Source organism: Pipistrellus hanaki, assembly GCF_964339955.1.
Source record: "Pipistrellus hanaki genome assembly, chromosome: 2".
NCBI classification, from domain to species: domain Eukaryota; kingdom Metazoa; phylum Chordata; class Mammalia; order Chiroptera; family Vespertilionidae; genus Pipistrellus; species Pipistrellus hanaki.
The window spans coordinates 39,355,626-39,366,352 of NC_140504.1; positions in this window are offsets into that span (position 1 = coordinate 39,355,626).

Here is a 10,727-nt window from a genome sequence, read left to right on the forward strand (position 1 = left end):
CAATCACAAACGGTAATTTAACAGAATAACATAGTGGTTAAGAGTTCAGGGACCAGTTAAAAGACAATTGCAATCCAGCAGGCAAGACAGGGAGGACTAACTTATACTGAGGCAGCAGCTAAGATGTACAGGAGGATGTGAATGACTAGAGAACACGAAAAGGTTTGGTAACTGAAATCTGTCATGAGTGACAGCCAATAGGATGCATGAAGGAAGGGCAGGATATGCAGACAGTCACTCAGGTTTCTGGTGTGGGCACCTGGTGGATGGAAGTCCTTCAATGAGATACAGAATTCGGAGGAGGAAGTGGTGGGGTTGGGAGTGGTAGGGAGATGCTTATAATTTTGGACATCTTGGATTTGGAGGTGCCTGAAGGACACCCGAACAGAAACATCCAGGAGCCAGTGGGTAGATGGGGTCAGGAGCATGGGAAAGGGTCATGGGTGTAGCTGGTCCCTCCCCCCGCCCCCCCAGGGGCACTGACAAAGGCCTGAGGGTCTAGCCTGGGGAGTACAACATTTCAGCGCAGTTCAGAGTACTTTCTGGGTTCTGCAATTTTGTGAGACAATATCACAAAGGGTATCTCATTCATTACTGTGCCTCTTCCTGCTCTGCCCCTTCCCTATCTGCCTTACCTCGGTAGGCCAGTCTCCCAGGCTGCCTTACCTGGGTAGGTCAGTCTTAACATGGCATATCCTGAGTAGAGCCTTGTCAGATCTCCTGAAGCTGCTTTATAACATTGTACACTTCTGCACAGCACTCATGCCATTCGAATAATTTAATCTCATCAGTAATGCTTTCCCCTATAGACCAGAAGCTCCATGAAGGCACAGATCATACCTATCTTGCTCTTGTATCCAGTGGGATGTGGAGAACATTCCCCTCCAGGCCTTTTTCTTGATCCCTCAAATCCCCCAACTTCCAAGGATGCTGATTTACTTGGCCAGTTTCCAAGGTACAGACAGGGACAGGGTCACGGCATGTGACAACCCACCTGCATTCCTGTGGCCCTTCTTCTGCGTCCTTCACCTGTGCCTCTGGGTCAGTGACACGGCCTGGGCTTTCTGGGGGCCAGCATCTTCTCCTCTCCTGTTTTCTCCCAGAGCCAGGGCACTTGGAAGGGCTCCTCCCTTGGTCCAGTAGCTCTTGGGGAGGCTCTGTCCGGGGTGTGAGGCTGTAGGAGGTACTGCTCACCGAGAGGCCTTCCTTGGGAAAGCGTGTCCTCTCCCAGCTAATAATAAACTGGCCCTTCGGTTTCTCACTTGTTTTTATCCTTCCAGCCTTGGAAACTTTATGGAAAGAGGGATGACTGGAGGCTAAGATTTGGCCATTTCTGGGCACTCTGGTCAAATTCCATCTACTAGACCTTTCACCTCATTTAATTTCTGCTCAGCAAAGGAAGGAAGGAAGGAAGGAAGGAAGGAAGGAAGGAAGGAAGGAAGGAAGGAAGGAAAGAAAGAAAGAAGGAAGGAAGGAAGGAAAGAAAGAAAGAAAGAAAGAAGGAAGGAAGGGGAAAATACATAAACCAGAGCTGGCTTCTACCCTATAGTCACGATCATTGATGATTTGTCTCTGGGAGGATCAGTCTTAGAACATTTGAATATGATGCAAATCCTGGGTTTTTGCTCTGTGTGTGTAAACTGTGTGCCAGACGACGGTGATGCTACTGCAACTTTTGGGGTTTATCCTGATGCCATTTGAAAGGCCCCTGTCAATCCAACAGCCAGCAGTGGTGGGAAACATCCATAATGAGCCGAAGTCAGTAGGACTGAAGGGCCTGTTAGGTCTTCAGCATTTTCTCAGCCCACGAGTAGCCTTCAGATCTAATAAAAAGCTGCCTGCGTGCTGCATTCATAGCAACTCCACAAGCTGGGCATCACATCTTCTCCTTAGTCTACAGAAGAGGACACGAAAGCTCCAAGAAATTCTGTAATTTAGCAGTGCACCCAGCACTAGTAATAATAATTAACATTAAGTTATAATAGTAAGTGGTAGTACTATTTATTGAAGTCCTACTATGTGCTGGGTACTCTGTTCAGACTTTTACACATTTCCCTCATTTTATCCTGAGAACTGTCTGCTGAGACTGGTGTCGTTATTTTACAAATGAGGGGATGGAGACTCCAATGAAGTGAATTGCTGATGGTCACACAGCTAATGAGAGGTGGGGTCAGGTTTCCAACCCAGGCCGGTCTGGCTCTGGAGCCCTTATTTCTTTCACTCCTTCCACCTGGGAGCAGGGGGTGCAGCAAGGACTCCGAGCAGCAGGAGTGACCCAGCAGGTCTGACAAAATGCATTCTGAAAAGGAAAGCGCAGGTAGGCCTGACTCCAGAGGGTAGCTTCAGAAATCAGGGAGAAGAAAACGCCTCTCTTGTACTTTGCCTGCTGGAACACGGGGGCGGATCAGGTGCTACGTCTGGCTGGGCTGGGAAAGAAGCCCAGGAAGAAGTTGGCCAGAGCCAGTACCTGGGCAGACGCTGGGAATAGGGACGGCGAGGAGGAGGGGCGGGGCATCCCAATGAACCTTTCCCTCCTGAGACCTGCAGCAGGGCCTGGCAAAGGCCTCTAGGTCTGCGGAGGGAAGGAGAGCAGGTCCCATTGACGCTGGTGGTCCGGAGTAGGGAAACTTCCACATGAGGTGAGGATGGGGAAGGGAGGAGGAGAAGTGCAAGACTAGAAGGCATTTTAAGTATATATAGAGAGATTTCAGAGAGGAAGGGAGAGGGAGAGAGAGACAGAAACATCAATGATGACACAGAATCACCAATGGGCCACCTCCCACACACCCCCTACTGAGGATCAAGCCTACGACCTGACCAGGAATCGAATCTGACCTCCTGGTTCATGTGTCGATGCTCAACCACTGAGCCACAACAGCCGGGCTAAAAGGCATTGTTTTAAAAAGCAAATGTGACTGACTTTCCCTCTGCTGGAAACCTTAAAACCCAAATGAGGCTTCCTATGTCCGTAGGGCTGGATTCCAAACTCCTTACCTGGGCTGGTGGAGCCCTGGGCAATATGGCCCTGTTGATCTTGCCAGTGACCCCTGAATTGTCCCCCCAGTGCAGAATTTATGATCTGGCGGTTCTCCCTATGGACCCCTGACTTTAGACCCACCTGGGGAGCTTTTAAAATACATCAGTGGCCAGATTCCGAAAACTGGACAACCAATGAGGTCCTGGCTGCCTGTCACTACCTGAGCCAATGAAGCAGAGACAGGGTTGAATCATATATGAGTGCTTATTCCAATAATGCTGGCAGTATGGGAGAGCAGCAGGTCATCCACAAAAATCTGCTCTGCCCCTCCCCATCAGCCAGCTGCTGATGTTGGGTAGAGGGACAAAGAGTACAATGGAAAGTAAGAATGACAGGCATGGGGAAGTAGGCAAGGTATAATGGTTATAGGTTATAGGCAGAGTGGGTTGGGGAAGGGGGGTTTGCAGAGGGCGGGTGCCTCAGGGCACCTTTAGGACTAGACTGTTTAATCTCTCCCTAATGACAGGCTGTTCTCAGAGAAGGAGGAAGGACTGCATTCTGATATTGGCTCCTGTGTCCCGAGGCGTACAGCTCTCAGCCAGGTTAGAAAGTGCTTTCTCTAATCATAAAGAACCATCACAGTTAGCAGAGCATGGTTAATATTTCTTTTTCTTTTTTTCTCATTTTTTTAAATTAAGGTATTATATGTGTACATACCTTACCAATCCCCACCGCACCCCCAATCCCATGCATGCCCTCCTTCCCCAGAGTTTTTCCGTCCATCGGTTATGCTTATATGCATGTATACAAGTTCTTCGGTTGATCTCTTATCTCCCCCAGATCTCCCTACCCTCCCTACTGTAATTTGATAGTCTGTTTCTTTTACTGTCTCTGTATCTTTTTGTTCATCAGTTTATAATGTTCCTTATTATCCATAAATGAGTGAGATCATGTGGTGTTTTTCTTTCATTGACTGGCTTATTTTATTCAGCATAATGTTCTCCAATTCGGTTAATATTTCTTAACAATAATAGCTAGTCCCTACTATTCCATTTCTGCCCCTAACACTCCATCTCAGACCAGGATCTGGGAGGGGGGAGGAGGAGGAAGTGGGCACCCTTCATTTAAAAAAACTCCTCAGGTAATTCTATTGTGTGTCTAGGGCTGAGGGCCCCGTGGCTCAGCCTTCGCCTTCTGCCATCAGTCCTGGCCAATTCCTCTTCATCTCCAGCCTCAGCTTGGTTGTGTTACGCCCAGACTTCGTGATCCCCAAGGACCACCAGGGAGCCGAGTCCGATGCAATAAACAAAAGAGCCTTTTCCATGCTAGCATGGGCTCTGTCCCACTCACACCGGCAGCATGGCGGAAGAGAGAGCAAATTTCACCCAGTTCAGGGGTTTTACTCCAGTCAGTGGTGATGTCACTGCCTCGGCTAACCCTGATTGGTTGGGTGAGGGCTAGGGTTCAGTTACAGAATGGAGGATAACTCCACCCTGCCCCACAGTGGAGTCCCACCCTGCCCTCTCAGTTGCAGCTCCCAGTCTGCCTTTCATGACCTCTGCCCTGGACCCCCTCCTCAGCAGGGCCGTGCCTGTCTATGCTTGTGGCCCAGAGCACAGAGTAACTGTTCAATAAATGGGCTGAAGTGTTGAGTATCGAGTCAAATGTCTGTCTCCCTAAAAATCTCCTAGTCCTTGCTATTTCCTCCTTTCTAATTAAACATGAAAGCCCCAGTCTTTTCCATTTTTTTTTTTTTTAACTTTCCCCACTGTCTACGGACACTAGCCTTTAATTAGCACTCCTGCACCCCACTGTCCTCCTGAGCAGGGAGCTGGCTCTCTGTTCCTGCAAACATTAGTGTTTCCCCAAATAGCTCCCAGAAAAGGAAGTGCGGCTTCTCCACCAGAAAAAGACGGTTTGCAAACAAGGGCTCTGCACCGGCAGGCTCAAAGGCAAGCGGAGCTCCCCACCTCCCTCCGGGAGGTGTCTAAGGCACCTCCACTTAAGATCACAGAGAGGCTTCGTCAATACTCATCCATTTCCTCCTCCACCCTTCCCCGGGGGAAGCCAGAACCAAGCCCTTGTCAGAGAGGGTACTGGCTGCAGAACAGCATCCAGAGAACGAAGGGGGTGAACCAGGTAGGATCAGAAGATGATGATGAAGGGGAGCAGCGGCCAACAGGGCATTCATTGTCTTTGGTAAAGCTAAGAGCCATGAGAGCTGGCCCAAACAACCCGAGGCAATTTCCGAAAGCAACTGTGGAGAACGGAGCCTGCACCTTTCCCACCTGCTTTGAATGGGTGGCTCGGAAGTTGGGGGAAGAAGCCAGGAATCCACAGGGCATCCTTCTCCTGCCAACTGCCCAGGGCCTGGAGGGAGGCCAGGCTGCCAGCCCCCTGGAGCTTGGGAATGTGTCTGAGTAGAAGGAAGCTTCAGCAACCCCCCCGCCCCCTCCCCATCCTGGAGAAGAGGTGCTGAAGCAAGTGCCCAGGCCCCAGGGAGAGACATGGCTGCTGCCAAAGCGCTGGGTGTGGACAACTAATCATTGTTGGATTTCTGGCGCCATTGGCTGTCCTTCTCCAAGCTCAGTTTCCTCGGCTGAACATGAGGATTTTGTTGGACCAGGTGCCAAAGGTGCTTCCGGCCTTGCCTTCTAGGACTGGTGAGGAAGCAGGGGAAGAAGAGAGAGAGAGAAGTGCAGGAGAGGTTGTGACACAAGAGAAAGAAAGGATCTGAGGCCCTGTCTGGGGGATTTGGCATGTCTGCACATGGCATCCAGCTCTAGACCTTTCATAAAAGAGGGTGGAAAGATGCCCCCACATCTTGGGGGACATCGGATGAGGAAACTGAGCCCAAAGAGCTTTAAAAGCCTCACACGAGGTCACACGAGTAGCAGGCAAGGTACCTTTGCCCACTGTGCCGCAGTGACTATGGGGATGGCAGGTCCGTGACATTTCATGCACCAGCTCTGATGGATTGACAAGCACTGTCATGCTGGGAGGTGTTTAGAGCACCTCCACTTAAGATCACAGAGCTGTTCAGTCAAAACGCTTCCATTTCTTCTCCACCCTTCCCCAGGGGAAGCCAGAACTGAGACCTATGAGCCACGTCTACCACAGGCTTGGGAAGAGGGAGTAAGAGGTAGTAGCAGCATGGATAGCACAGATTCACTGTACTTACTGATTCTTTCAGAGCAGTGGTTCTCAACCTTCCTAACGATGCGACCTTTAATACAGTTCCTCGTGTTGTGGTGACCCCCAACCATAAAATTATTTTTGTTGCTACTTCATAACTGTAATTTTGCTACTGTTATGAATCGTAAATATCTGTTTTCTGATGGTTTTAGGCTCTATAGATATTTACATTAAGATTCATTAACAGTAGCAAAATTACAGTTATGAAGTAGCTACGAAAATAATTTTATGGTTGGGGGTCACCACAACATGAGGAACTGTATTAAAGGGTCGCGGCGTGAGAGAGGTTGAGAACCACTGATTTAGAGAATTGTTGTTGAGATGCTGCTTCATACAGAGCACTGGCACTACACTGGGGATTCAGTGGTAAATGAGACAAGCCCCTGCCCTCAGGAAGCTTACATTCTAGAAAGGGAGAGAGACACGACGCATGTAACCAAATGACTAAATAGCATAATCTCACCTACTGCTGAAGAGTATAAGGAAAATAAAACAGTGCCACAGGCTAGACAGCAATGGTGTGGGGAAGAGGGAGAAGACCAAAAGGGTCAGGGAGGTAACCTGTAAGCAGAGACCTTCATTCTCAAAGGAGACAGCTCTCTAAGAGCTGGAAGAAGAGCAACCAGGCAGAGGGAACAACCAGTGCAAAGGCCCTGAGGAGAGATGAGCCACTGAGGCTGCTTAGAGGGCAAGGAGGGGTTCGGTGGAGGAGATGGGAGTGGTGAAGCCAGCTGTCGGCTCACGGAACTCATTCAGATGTATGACAGGTCGCCCAAACAGCCAGTCCAAAGTGACAGCCTCCGTCCTCAGCACCCTCCTCCCGCCAACCAAATTGTTCCTCCCTCTTTCCTTCTCCTAAAAATGACCACCCATGCCATTGCTCAAACCACTGTGCTACACACACCCCAAGCCCTGTTACCATCAACTCTGGCTGTGGCCTCTTCACTGGTCTCCTGGCCTTTACCTCGATCCTCTACCAAAGCCCCTAAAACTCTCACCGAACCAATCCCACTATCGCTTTATTGCTCCAAAGCTCTCTTCTCTCACTTTGTTTGTATTTCTTGCAACAATCCCAACCCACAAACTCGGGGGCACATATTTATTATCTTTTTAACGGAGAATCTGAAGTTGATCACAGCCACAGGGGCATTGAGCCCCTATTCAGTTCACACACATTCCTTTAGCGGTCCCTAAGCTGACAGTGTTTCCAGCATGGCGCTGGGGACGGGGCATTAATTGTCGTAAGACTGTTTATCAGGCACCCACAGCACTCCTGGCCGTGTGGCCAGAGCTTTACAATGACCCTGCAAGGGAGGTGTGATCATCATCCCATTTGGACTCAGAAAGGTTCGGCTTCTTATCCTAAGTCCCCCAGCTGGCCCTCGCCAGATTGGCACAGTGGATAAACAGAGCATCAACCTGTGGACTGAAGTTCCCTGGTTAGATTCTGGTTAAGGGCACATTGTAGAGGGCCGCCTGAGAAGGCACACAGGCATCTTCCTTAAATTGTCAGCTGAGTCCAAGATAACTGGCAGAGCCGAGGCTCAGACACACATTTCCCCAAGATGGCAGAAAGTGTAATCAGCTTGGCCTTCATATCAAGCCTAGGAGTCAGCAGAGGTGCAGAGGCGGGTCTAGATATGTAAATCCAGACAAGCACCAGGAATGCTAAGGCCTACTTAAGAATGCAAATAAGCTCCTTTGACCCTAAGTTTTGGTGTTACTTCCTGGTATTGGGGGTATAAAATAAATGCTCTGGGAGGGATCAAGTTGTCCTCTTCTTCCTGCTTTTCCAGCAGACAGGATGGCGGCCCACCCAGCTCCCAGCTTTAAATCTATCTCTGTGTCTTCTCTATTTATTTCTATTATTTCTCAATCCCTGGCCACCTCCATTTAGAATCCGTTCGTTCATCTCTCTTTCCGTGCTGGACATGGAAAAGGGAGATCCCTGCCATGTCTGGCCCCTGCAGGGTATGCCTGGGTTGCAGGCTCGATCTCTCTCATCATTGATGTTTCTATCTCTCTTTCCCTCTCCCTTCCCCTCTGAAAGGCCCTGCCCACTCCAGGCCCCATCCCCCAGCAAGGATTTGGTGTTGGGTCTCTCCGATGCCAGAGCCCAAGCTCTTGCTTCTACATAAACTTCCTCCAAGACTCAAGTGGGCTCGGAGCGGGGTGCCTTGACCTCAGACCTGGGTGATTGCCTTTCATTCCAAATCAAAGCCTGCTCCCTGGGTTCCTTGGCACCTCCTCAGCCTGGCAAGATAAGAAGTTTAGCACCTTTTGTCTACCCAGCCCTGAAGAGATGAAGGTGTTCCAGTCCTTATCTGGTCTGGCTTTCAGGCCCCGTCCCGCCACCTGCCCCCTCTCATGTGCCCTGTGCTGCCAGGTGGTCACCTTCCTGACATAGGCTGCTGTCGCCAATACCCAGATGCCCTTCAGCCTGTCGGCCTCTTGATCAGGAAGCATTCCCGTGGGAACCATGGTGCCAACATCCGGTCAGAGAGGGCCTTCTGATACCTGCTGGCCCTGCTGCCTCTGTTTTCAGGCCCAAGAACAAAGGAGCTCGGTGCCTGCCGCCCGGCAGGCTGTGTTTGTCCAGGGCGAGGCCTAGCCTGGCACAGATGCTGCGCAAACAGGAGTGTCGGCTTCACAGATCCGCCTCACGACCAGCGGGGCTTCAGCTCGGAGGTGTTGCTGCTAGGCCACCTGCTGAAACGTTACCCTGTTCCAACCAGCACCCCGGGGCAGAGGGGACTGTAGGGCAAGCAGCCCACTCTCTAGGCCTCAGGCTTTCCGGCTCTGCAATGGGAGCCTTGTACAAAAGATCTGTAAGACTCCTTCTGTGGCCTAGGACTGGAGAACGAATCTGGGAGGCAGAGGTACCGGGGTTGGGTATGGGATCTGGGCTTCTGTCTCATGGCATCTCATCTCCACCCCTGATTGAGCCCCCATCCACTCCACATTGCCTCTGTCTGGCCAGCAGGACTGACCTACCTCAGAGCAATGCCCTTGAGTACTGGATCCGTGACCCCGTTTACCCCAATGGAGCTTTTAGGATGGGAACTAAGTTACTTCACAGTAAAACGATTAAGTGGTACCATCTTGCTACTGAGGCCTAGATCTGATTTTCTCACTCTGCCTCCAGAAACCTTAGGGTCACTGGGAAAGGCTCAGAGGGACCATGGAAGGATGTTTCTCTAGTTAGGACAGTGAGAAGCTGCCTGGCGATAGTGATTCCCAGATTTTAGTGAGCATCAGAGTCACCTAGAGCCCTTGTTTAAAATACCGAATGCTGGGTTCATTATCTCAGAGATTCTGAGTTCCAAGATCCGAGGTGGGTTCAGGATTCTCAGTTTTTAACAAGCACCTAGGTGATAGTTAGATCTCTGATGAAGTAGAATGAGCATGTCTAAAAGCTATGCAGCCCCGGGTTCAAATCCCATCCCTGACCCTTATTAGCACTATGACTTGGGACAAGTCACTAAGTCTTTCTAGATGTCAGTTTTGTTTGTGAAATGAAGCTAAAATAACATCTACCTGGCAGTAAATGAAACCTATTGTTTCAGAGTGTTTATTGCACTTTGTAAATGTTTGTTGAGCAAACGGGGTAGAAGTCCATTTGTTTAAAACTTGCGGTTCTCCTTGATGTCTCCATCTACCACTCAATCACAAATCCCATTAACTCTACCTCAGAAAACACATTAGACCTGCCCACTCTCCTCAGCCCTAGCCAGCTACCACTCTAGCCCAAGCCACCACCTTCTGCCTGACCACTGTACAGCGTCCTCTCCGATCTGATTTTCTCCAGGACCTTCACATACTCTTCCTTCCCAGAGCAGCCATGCGAATCCGGTTGGGTAATGTCTCTGCCTCCAGCCCTGGCCCTCAGAAAAGCCTTATGATTCTGGAAAAAATTCCCTCTGGTTCCTCCACACCTACTGCTAAGCCCTTTCCAGCCCTTCTCAGACTCTGCACTCAAGATCTGAACTTCTTTCAGGTTTCTTCCATGAATAGCAGCTTCTCTTAGCTTGGGACTTCACACAGAGAGTGTTTGCTCTGCCCTGAAACAGCCACCGCCCCCACTCCCAGGACACACACACACATTTCACCTATTCATCATTCATATTTCAGCTTGAATGTAATTTCCTCAGGGCCAGACATAGCCATCCCCCTCACATGTGCTCTAGTAACTCTGTCCTTCCTTCATAATACCTGATACTCTCAGCTGTGATGACTTCATGCCTGCTTCCACCAACTGAAGTAGCTCCAAGGAAAAGAACACACACCTCTGTCTTATCCATTGCTGTAGCGCCAGGTACTGGAGTCTTTGGCTCAGAGAAGGATGAAATTGACAGCTGAAAAATAATGAATGAATGAATGAATGAATGAATGAGCGGGAAGGCTTTGGTCGCAGGATTTTTGGAGGTGAGTGCCTCCTGATAGTACCTGAGCTGAATTTAGGGTCTGGATGTGCCTGGAGAAAAGACAGCCACGTGGGGGGACGGCTCTGGACATGTACCGGCCACAGGAGGGCGCCCCCGGTTCATTGTACCTG